Source organism: Aegilops tauschii, chromosome 3 (genome assembly GCF_002575655.3).
Source record: "Aegilops tauschii subsp. strangulata cultivar AL8/78 chromosome 3, Aet v6.0, whole genome shotgun sequence".
NCBI lineage: Eukaryota > Viridiplantae > Streptophyta > Magnoliopsida > Poales > Poaceae > Aegilops > Aegilops tauschii.
This window is the reverse complement of record NC_053037.3, coordinates 469,744,073-469,755,473: the sequence shown is the minus strand read 5'-3', so window position 1 is coordinate 469,755,473 and position 11,401 is coordinate 469,744,073.

The window sequence follows — 11,401 nt, the reverse complement described above, 5'->3', positions numbered from 1 at the left end:
GAGCCCACGATGCGGCTATATCTCTCACGTGTCGAGGCATGACTTAGAGGCATAACCGCATTGTAGGTTTGTCGCAAGAAGGGTCATCTTCACACAATCCCATGTAATGAACAAGAATGGGATAAAGAGAGTTGGCTTACAATCACCACTTCACACAATACATAAATTAAACACACATCATTCAGAGTACAATCAAGGTCCGAGTACGGAACCAAAATAAAAGAAGACAACCCCAAATGCTAGATCCCCGATCGTCCCAACTAGGCTCCACTACTGATCATCAGGAAACGAAACATAGTAACGACCAATGTCCTCGTCGAACTCCCACTTGAGCTCGGTTGCGTCACCTGCACTGGTATCCTCGGCACCTGCAACTGTTTTGGTAGAATCTGTGTGTCACGAGGACTCAGCAATCTCACACCCGCGAGATCAAGACTATTTGAGCTTAGGTGTAGGAAAGGGGTAATGAGGTGGAGCTGCAGCAAGCACTAAGCAAATATGGTGGCTAGCATACGCAAATGGCAGCGAGAAGAGAAGCAACACACAGTCGAGAAGCTAGAAAAAGATCAAGAAGTGATCCTGAAGCTACTTACGTTCAAGCATAACACAAGACCGTGTTCTCTTCCCGGACTCCGCCGAAAAGAGACCATCACGGCTACACACACGGTTGATTCAGTTTAATTAAGTTAAGTGTCAAGTTCTCTACAACCGGATATTAACAAATTCCCATCTGCCACATAACCGCGGGCACGGCTTTCGAAAGTTTATACCCTGCAGGGGTGTCCCAACTTAGCCCATCATAAGCTCTCACGGTCAACGAAGGATATTCCTTCTCCCGGGAAGACCCGATCAGTCTCGGAATCCCAGTTACAAGACATTTCGACAATGGTAAAACAAGACCAGCAAAGCCACCCGACTGTGCCGACAAATCCCAATAGGAGCTCCACATATCTCGTTCTCAGGGCACACCAGATTGACCAAACTTCTGGTAGGCGAGCCCAAAGTTGCCCCTGGTGGCCACCGGCGGTTGACAGGTTGGACCAACACTCACGACGAGCGCTGGCCCAGGGGGGGGGGGGTAAAATAAGATGACCCTCGGGCTCGCGAAAACCCAAGGGAAAGGCTTAGGTAGGCAAATGTAAAACCAAGGTTGGGCCTTGCTGGAGGAGTTTTATTCAAAGCGAACTATCAAGGGGGTCCCATAAATCCCCAACCGCGTAAGGAACGCAAAATCAAGGAACATAACACCGGTCTGAGGGAAACTAGGGCGGCAAGAGTGGAACAAAACACCAGGCATAAGGCCGAGCCTTCCACCCTTTACCAAGTATATAGATGCATTAAAGTAAATAAGATATAATAATGATATCCCAACAATATCCATGTTCCAAACATGGAACAAACTTCATCTTCACCTACAACTAGCAACGCTATAAGAGGGGCTGAGCAAAAGCGGTAACATAGCCAAACAACGGTTTGCTAGGAAAGGATGGTTGGAGGCTTGACATGGCAATATGGGAGGCATGATATAGCAAGTGGTAGGTAGCGCGGCAAAGCAATAGAGCGAACAACTAGCAAGCAAAGATAGAAGTGATTTCGAGGGTATGGTCATCTTGCCTGAGATCCCGCAAGGAAGAAGAACGAGTCCATGAAGAAGACAAACGAACGTAGTCGAACGAATCCTCACAACTCCGGAACGAAACCAAAGCTAACGAGAGAAGCAACCCGGAAAGAAGCAAGCAACATAGTAAACAACCATCACATAAACATGGCATGATGCGCAACCAAGTATGATGCATGTCCGGTTTAAAGAGGCATGGCATGGCAAAGTGCACAAACAATACTACAAATTAAGTGGAGCTCAATATGCAACGAGTTGCATATTGACGAAACACCACATTCAAGTTATTTAGTTCGCTCTTGTTTATGTACCCAACAATATTAAATGTTATTCAACATGGCAAGGGGTGAAGCATAAATAAACTATCTATTTAGGCAAGTTTAAATGAGGCCGGAAATAACAAACAACAATTCCGGAAAATCCCCATATGCATATAGCAATTTAAAGCAAACAACAATTTTAAATGTTGTTAACATGATGCGGATGACATATGCAAGTTCTATGCAATTTAATGAAAATATTGACTTGAGCAAGATACGAGGCATTTGTCATCGTGGCGGAAAGAAAGGGTGTCACGGCGACGATACCGAAAATGATGCCACGGTAACATATCGGTTCCGGTAGCTCATGGAGATACCGGTGCAAAAGGAAGTGTGTGGATGTGCGGAACATGCTAGAGATGGTGGGGTGCTCCCGACTACCGGGTTCCCACGAGTTAGTGGCATGGAAACGAGTGACAATTCGGACACGGTGCAAACACGAGCATCTCATACAACACATGCATTCGGTCCACGACGGTCGTCTTGTCATTATACCTTTGAAGCATGCGTTTCGAGGCGGTTCAAAAATGTCGAGGGAAGTAGTCGTTCACGGGTCGAAGTGGAAGTAGTCGTTCTCGCGACGGTAGTGGAAGTAGTGGTACACGGTGACGGTAGAGGAAGTAGTGGTACACGTCTTGGAGAGGGACTTGACGAATCCGAGTTCTTCGGGGTAATCGGGTACCCGTTCGCGTTGTAGTCGTGCATGGTTCGTAGATGTTCAGGAACCCGTAGAGGTACTTGGCACATCGTTACAAAGGTCATACACAGATCTAGAAGAGGGACTTGGCGTTTCGTTCGGCACTCGTTCGAGCATCCGTGTGGTCTTGCCGGTGGTGTACTTGGCGAATCCAGAGGCATTGGTAGTGGTACTTGGCAAATCCCACGCTCGGTGGTCCTTGGACTTGGCGTCAACAGCAACGGGGCGCGATGCAGGGGCTTGCGCGATGCAGGGGGGACGGCCGCGGGACTTGGCGCGTGGATGCAGCGGCTTGACGCAAGCAGGGCACCACGGCTCCGGGAACATGGCGGGGCGGCAGAGCCGCAGGGGAAGCCGAGATCCACCGGATCCTGGCAGAGCACGCCGGCGGCAACATCGTTCGGTGGAAAAGCACGGAGCGGCCACGGCGATGGTGGCGCAGGAAGGCGAGGCTGGCACAGGAGCTTGAGGGCGCGGGTTCCATGGCGCTGAGCGACGAGCTGCTGCTGCTCGATGCAGACAGAGGCAGCCAGGGGACGGAGTTGGAGGAGGACTGCGCTCCCGCGGTTGAAGACGAACAGCGATGGCGTGGCACTCTAGGAGGTAGCAGGGCATGGGGACGGCAGGGGCGAGATGCGGTGGTGGAGGTCGCTAGTAGAGGGATCGGGCGCGGGGATAGTGTGCGTGTGGTGGTGCGAGGGACAGAAAGGGAGAGAGCCAGGGAGAGATGGCGGCGCTGCGGGAGGAGATGGGGATCGAGGGAGAGATGCTAAGGGGATCGAGAGAGGCTAGGGTTAGAGCTGGTGGAGGTGCCGGCTTGGCTGCTGGGAGGAAGGATGGGCCGGCCTGGGCTATCTCTCTCCTCTCTCTCTCATACTTTCTTTAACAGAAAAGAATTAGAGAGAAGAAAAGAAAGAGAGGGTTAGGGAAAGAAGTTGGACATGGGGATTATTTTCCCGGACTCACAAAAATGTGCTTGTTCCGAGAAAATAGAAAAGGCCATGAATAAAAGATTTAAATACAAACTCATTTGATTTGAATTCAAATGATTTGAATAGGAAGTGAGGGTTGGGAAGGTCCAAAAATGTTCGGATTTTTGGTGGAGCTCCGGAATATGATGAAAGAATATATGGCAAGGTTGGAGACCAAGAATTAAGATAACAAAGGCATTGGGATAATTTGCAAGTGTGTTATGGTGATTTCCAAATTAAAGAAATATTTAATATAGCTCCCTAATATTGGGAGGATATGTTATAAAGAGAAGTCACCCTTCCCTCGATTTAAATGGATTAGCCATCTATGCAATTTATTAGTTGAGTTGAGATGCAAAGATTAATGACATTATGGCATGATGACATGATGCAATGCAAAAATAAAAGAGCAAGCACAAAAGAAACACACGGTGATCACGAAAATATGGAAATGTTCTGAAGCGTCGGTCTCGGGGCGTCACACCCTGTCGGAGTAAATGGCCACGGGTAGCCTAACCGACTCCCCCTGGCTCTTCAAAAAATTATCAGGCCATTCGAGCCTTCGAGCATCCAGAGCATCGGGACGCCTTCCCCCGGCCGGCTATCCCCAGGGCCGATTACCGGAAGGCGATCCGGCCTCAGAAACCTTCCCAAAGAAAGCTACGAGATAGCCGACTCCAGCAAGCCGGCCCCAAGAGGACCGACTCCCAGAAGCCGGCCATGAAGAAAGCCGACTCCCAGAAGCCGGCCAAGACTGCACCCTCCAAGACTGCACCCACCAAGACTGCATCCACATAACGGTGATAAGATAGGGCGTGGCTGCAGTACAGCCCACTACCCCCGAATCCCGAAACAGGCATGGACAGGGCGCCGTACGGGCCAACCATCTCCCGTCCGGCGCGGCACTGTAGCCATGTTGACCTCGATGTCACCCACGACAGGCGCCAGTACGGCCCGCGGGCGGCGGGCCCCTTTAGCCAGAGAGACGCTCGAAGGCGGCCCAGCCTCCCTAGTCGGCCAGGGGCGTGGCCGGCTCCCAATAGCCGGCTACCTCCCTCCCTCGAAACATGTGCCTCATTAAGGAGACAAGACGAGGTAAGGCTAGAGTGAGAGCCCGCAAGGCGGCGGCACTGTAGCCACGCTTACCTCGACAAAGCCCTCGTCATCAGAGGCGAGGCAACAGTAACCAGCCGCCGACAGGGCCCCCAAGCGGTTGGTCCGGCCTGTCGGCCAAGAGGCCGGCAGCCGGCGGGACCCACCAGTCGGCGGGCCCTAATGGCCGGCGGAGAAGCCGGCGAGCACAGACACTGACGGCTAGGACCCGCGCCCAGCCGGATTACCATTGTACCCCTGGGGGGTAGGCCTATATAAGCCCCCCGGGACACCCATGCAAAGGGTTGATCTCATAGAGTTTCAGACACCACATAGAGAGAAAAGGAGAGCTAGCCTTGCCCTTCTTCCTCCCCTAGCCAAACAGCTCAAGGAGCACTTGTAGCTACTTGTATTGATCTAGTGATCATGCGGAGACCCCGCAGAGCACGACTAGGGGTGTTATCTCCACGAAGAGCCCCGAACCTGGGTAAGATCCGCCGGCGTGCATGTCTACGCCTTATCCCGTTTCCAGGCACCGGCGATGTCTTACTGGCTCCCACAATGATAAGCCACCCGTTGGCATATGTCGCACCTACCACCTGACATTTGGCGCCCACCGTGGGGCCAGGTGCACCGTCGTCCGGAGACCTGTTATGGACGGGAACCCTTTTCCTCCCCCGCGAGCGTAGCCAGCCTGCTACGCCCGATGGCGCTTGCCCCGACGCGCTGCAAGGCGTCGACGACGCCTACGCGGCGAGCTGCCTCGCCGACCTTCTTGGCGAGACTCGCATCTCTGACGAGCCCGCGTCCGACGCGGGCACAGACTACCCCGAGAGCCGCCTCGTCAGCCTCCTCGACCAGCTTCACGTCTCCAGCGAGCTTGCTGTGGACTTGGAGTCGGTCGGCTCCACCGACCTGATGCTTGTCGACTCCGACACGGCATCGCTTGACACCTACCCCACCAACGTGGTAGTCTTCGACGACCCTCTCCCTCGAGCCGACAGTGGCAGCAGCGCTATCACTGAGGTGCTGGTCATCAGCCACGGCGCCGACTCGGGCGAGAACGCCCACGACGCCCTACAAGTGGCGATGCATGACTTGTCCGTCCCCATCCCGGCCGACGCTGACGCCGAGACTCTGGAGGCATGCCGCCTCGCCCTCATCACGGAGGGCCAGAAGATAGCCTCCATGAGATGCCTCACTGAGGCTCACCAGCGCGAAGTCGACCGCGCCGCCTTTGGTACGCCGCCTCATGGCGGGCCGAGCCGAGCTGGCCTCGTCAAGAAGCGTGGCGCGGCCATCGCCAGCATGCTGGGGGCAGACCGCCCAGTCTACGCCACACCACTCGAGAATCTGCGAGCCGCTCAGGCGGCCGCAGAAGAGCTGAACGGGCTGGGGGCTGATGAGCTCCCCTACATGACAAGGCGCATCCAGCAGCTGATCGACGCGGCCGCAGAACGGTATGAAGCCGGCGCCCGCACTGAGAGTCCTCCCCCACGCCGAGAACACGCTGCGACATCCCGGTCACCGACTGCGAGCGGCGCCCGCGCAAGGAAAGACAAGGAGCCGGCTGCTAGCCGCAGCCGGACTCGAATCACCATCGAGCGCGACGCAGAAGGCCGCCCCCGAGCGGTGGAGCGCCAAGGCAATCCGCCTCCTCCCCCGCCTCGTGGGGAGAGATATCCCGCCCCGCCGCCTGTCACGCATCCGACTCTTGGTGGCCGACTAGGCCACCGCGAAGGAGTCGGCGAGAACGACGCCCGCCACCGGATCGACCGCCTAGCACGATCCCTGGCGCTAGAAGAAGAAGATGATGTCGGCCGGCCTTGCTTTGGCCCCCGCATCCGCGACGAGCCTTTCCCCAAAGGGTTCTCGCTCCCCAGAGACACACGCAAGTACAACGGCTCCGTGAAGCCAGAAGATTGGCTGATCGACTACTCTACCGCTGTCAGCATAGCGAACGGCAACAGGCGCGTAGCCGTGAAGTACGTCCCTTTCATGCTTCAAGGCACGACACGCACCTGGCAGAACAGCCTCAAGCCCTACAGCGTCAACAGCTGGCTAGACTTCACGGAAATCTTCGTCCGCAACTTCACCAGCACGTACAAGTGGCCTCCCAAGCCCCGCCAGCTCTCCTTGTGCGTCCAAGGGCCCAGCGAATTGACTCGCGACTACCTCACGCGGTGGGCCGAGCTCCGCAACTCCTGCGAGAGGGTGCACGAGGTTCAAGCCATAGAATAATTCACCGCCGGGTGCCGAGAGGGCACCCTCCTCAAGCACCGACTCCTTTGCGACGAGCCGGCTACCCTCGACGAGCTGTTGGTCATAGCAGACAAGTATGCCACGGCTGACTCCTCGATGAAGACCGAGCTCCGAGTGGACACCTCTGGGAAGGTGCTCGCTCCGGCTCCCAAGACGTCGGCTGGTGACTCCAACTGACGCCCCTACCAGAACGACCACAAGCGCAAAGCCCCTATGCCGCCTTCCACCAGTCGGCAGGTGGCCACTGTCGAAGACAAGCAGCCCGAAGAGCGGCCTGCTCCCAAGAGGAAGGGTGGCAGGACGGCTTGGCAGCCGGCCTTCTCCTACCAGCAAACTCTTGATGCCCCTGCAAGTTCCACAGCGGCGCGAAGCCGTCCAACCACACGACCCGGAAGTGCCACTGGCTCACACGGATCTCCAAGGGCGAGGGGCTGGTGCCGCCTCTGCCTCCCGGCCCGCTCCCTCCTGGCCCGCCGCCTCCAGCCCCCCAGCAGCCTGCTGCTCGACCAGCAGTCGGAGCCATTCATGATGAGCTCCCAGATGAGCATGCCGCCTACGTCGTCTTCACGAGCCAGGTTGAAGACAAGCGCAGCCGGCGCCGACAGCACCAAGAGGTCAACGCAGTCGCCTCCAGCAACCCCGAGTTCATGCATTGGTCTGAAAGGCCTATCAGCTGGAGCCGGGCCGATCACCCAGAGGTGATGCCATCCCCTGGCTCCTACGCATTGGTGTTGGACGTCACCCTCGCGACGGAGAGGCGAGCTGCTCGATTCTCCCGCGTGCTGATTGATGGCGGAAGCAGTATCAACATACTGTACCGCGACACCATGGAGAAGTTGAACCTCAAGGCAAAACAGCTCATGCCAAGCCGGACCGTGTTCCATGGCATCGTACCCGGCCTGTCCTGTTCCCCAATCGGCAAGATCAAAATGGATGTTCTCTTCGGAGACAAGGATCACTTTCGCCGAGAAGCCATCTGGTTTGAAGTAGTGGACCTAGAGAGCCCTTACCACGCCTTGCTTGGCCGACCTGCCCTGGCCAAGTTCATGGCTGTGCCCCACTACGCCTACCTCAAGATGAAGATGCCGAGCTCGAAGGGGATCATCACTGTAGCCGGCGACTACAAGAAATCCATCGAGTGCGCTGCAGCCAGCAGCCGACTGGCCGAGTCCCTCGTGGTTGCAGAAGAGAAGAAGATGCTGGAGCGAGTTGTGACCATGGCCGGCAAGCGGCCGGCCCTGTCCCCCAACCCCAAGGAATATGATGCGCAGGGCTCCTTCCAGCAGGCCAAGGAGACAAAGAAGATACCTCTGGACCCGGAGAACCCAGAGAGGTTTGCTGCCATTGGTGCAAACCTGGACAGTAAACAGGAAGGCGAGCTCGTCGACTTCCTCCGTGAGAATCGAGACATCTTTGCATGGTCCCCAAAGGACATGCCGGGTGTTCCGAAGGATTTCGCCGAGCACAAGCTACACGTCCGAGCGGACGCGAAACCAGTCAAGCAGCCTCTCCGCCGACTGTCGGAGGAGAAGAGAAGAATCGTAGGAGAAGAGATAGCCCGGCTCCTGGCCGCCGGCTTCATTATGGAAGTGTTTTTCCCAGAGTGGCTTGCCAACCCGGTCTTGGTGTTGAAGAAGAACAACAAATGGCGTATGTGTATAGACTACACTAGCCTCAACAAAGCCTGCCCCAAAGATCCGTTTGCCCTACCACGGATTGATCAAGTGATAGACTCCACAGCCGGATGCGAGCTGTTGAGTTTCTTGGATGCCTACTCAGGATACCACCAGATCAAGTTGGACCCAGCGGACCGCCTGAAGACCGCCTTCATCACACCATTCGGAGCTTTCTGTTACCTGAGTATGACATTCGGCTTGAGGAATGCCGGTGCCACTTTTCAGCGTTGCATGCAGAAATGCCTCCTCAAGCAACTCGGTAGAAATTCCCACGTCTACATAGACAATATTGTGGTGAAGACGGAGAAGCGCGGCACCCTGCTGGAAGACCTCAAAGAAACATTTGCCAACTTGCGCCGATTCTAGATCAAGCTCAACCCCGAGAAATGCGTGTTCGGAGTACCAGCCGGCCAGCTTCTAGGCTTTCTGGTCTCCGAACGCGGCATTGAGTGCAACCCTGTGAAGATCAAGGCCATCGAGAGAATGGAGATTCCCACCAAGTTGCGAGACATTCAGAAGTTCACCGGGTGCCTGGCCTCCCTAAACCGCTTTATCAGCCGGCTAGGGGAGAAGGCTCTCCCCCTGTACTGACTCATGAAGAAATCCACTCACTTCGAGTGGAATGACCAAGCAGACCAAGCTTTCCATGAGTTGAAGAAGATGCTAACCACTCCACCTGTCCTGGCAGCACCGACTGAGAAGGAGCCCATGCTCCTCTACATTGCTGCGACTAGCTGAGTGGTCAGTACAGTCATCATGGTCCAGCGCCCAGAAGAAGGCCGAGCTCAGTTAGTTCAGAGGCCGGTTTATTATTTAAGCGAAGTACTGTCCACCTCAAAGCAAAACTACCCGCACTACTAGAAGATGTGCTATGGAGTGTACTTTGCCGCCAAGAAGCTGAAGCCCTACTTTCAAGAGCATCCCATCACGGTCGTATGCACGGCCCCGCTTGCCGAGATCATAGGCAGCCGGGATGCATCTGACCAGGTGGCTAAGTGGGCCATTGCGCTAGCTCCTTACACAATCTTCTACCAGCCCCGCACCGTCATCAAGTCCCGAGCATTGGCCGACTTCCTTGTCGACTGGGCCGAGACCCAGTACCTACCGCTGGCTCCCGACTCCACTCATTGGCGGATGCAATTCGACGGGTCCAAGATGCGCACCGGCTTGGGAGCCGACATCGTCCTCACCTCTCCCAAAGGCGACAAGCTCAGATACACGCTGCAAATCCATTTTGCCGCCTCCAACAACGTGGCTGAGTACGAGGCGCTCATACACGGGCTCCGGCTAGCCAAAGAGCTCGGCATACGCCGGATCCTGTGTTTGGCGACTCGGACTTGGTGGTCCAGCAGTCGTCTGGCGACTGGGACGCCAAGGATGCAAACATGGCGAGCTATCGATTCCTCGTCCAGTAGATTAGTGGATAGTTTGAAGGGTGCAAGTTCCTCCACGTGCCACGGGCCGACAACGACCAAGCAGATGCCCTGGCACGGATCGGCTCCACCCGACAGGCCATACCAACCGGTGTCTCTCTCCAGCGCCTCCTCGAACCGTCTATCAAGCCGTCTCCAGAATCGGACTCTATCTTTGTACCGCCTACCCCTGATGCAGTCGGATCCGACTGGAGGAACCCAGCAGGCGGCTCGGGACTTCGACAAGCGGCCCGGGGACTGCTGTAGTCGCACCCGGCTCGGGGACTTCAGAACCCGGCCCGGGGACTGCAGCGACACAAGAGGCGGTGGCCGACTCCAACTCCCCACCACCGAACCCACCGACCCGGGTCACAGTGGTTGTACTGACAACAGAAGAAGTCATAGCTCCATCATGGGCCCAGCCCATCCTCAACTTCCTAGTCAATAGAGAGCTGCCGACTGATGAGATCTCGGCAAGACTAGTGCAACGCCGAGCCAGAGCATACGCAATAATAAACAGAGAACTTGTCAAGCGTAGCGTCACTGGAGTCTTCCAGCGCTGCGTCGAGCCAGAGAAGGGCATAGCAATCCTCAAGGATATCCACCAAGGCGAATGCGGCCACCACGCAGCCTCAAGATCACTTGTTGCCAAAGCTTTCCGCCATGGTTTCTTCTGGCCGACTGCTTTGGAAGATGCCAAGGAATTAGTCAAATGCTACAAAGGATGCCAAGTCTTCAGTTCCAAGCAACACCTGCCGGCTTCTGCACTCAAGACCATCCCCCTCACCTGGCCCTTTGCCGTTTGGGGGATGGACATGGTGGGCCCATTCAAGACAGCCCGCGGCGGCATGACACATCTGCTTGTCGCTGTGGACAAATTTACCAAGTGGATTGAAGCGAAGCCGATCAAGAAGCTGAACGGGCCGACTGCCGTAACATTCATCGCAGACATCACTACTCGGTATGGTGTACCACACAGCATCATCACCGACAATGGCACGAATTTTGCCAAGGGAGCACTGGCACGTTTCTGCGTGACACAGGGCATCCGACTGGACTTAGCGTCCGTTGCCCACCCGCAGTCAAACGGCCAGGTCGAGCAAGCAAACGGCCTCATCCTCTCCGGCATCAAGCCCCGACTGGTCGTACCACTGGAGCGTTCGGCCGGCTGCTGGCTCGATGAGCTGCCGGCTGTCCTCTGGAGTCTGCGTACTACCCCAAACAAGTCAACCGGCTTCACTCCGTTCTTCCTTGTATATGGTGCCGAGGCTGTCATCCCAACTGACATCGAGTTCGACTCACCTCGGGTCACCATGTACATGGAGGCGGAGGCCAGGGAAGCGCGAGAAGACG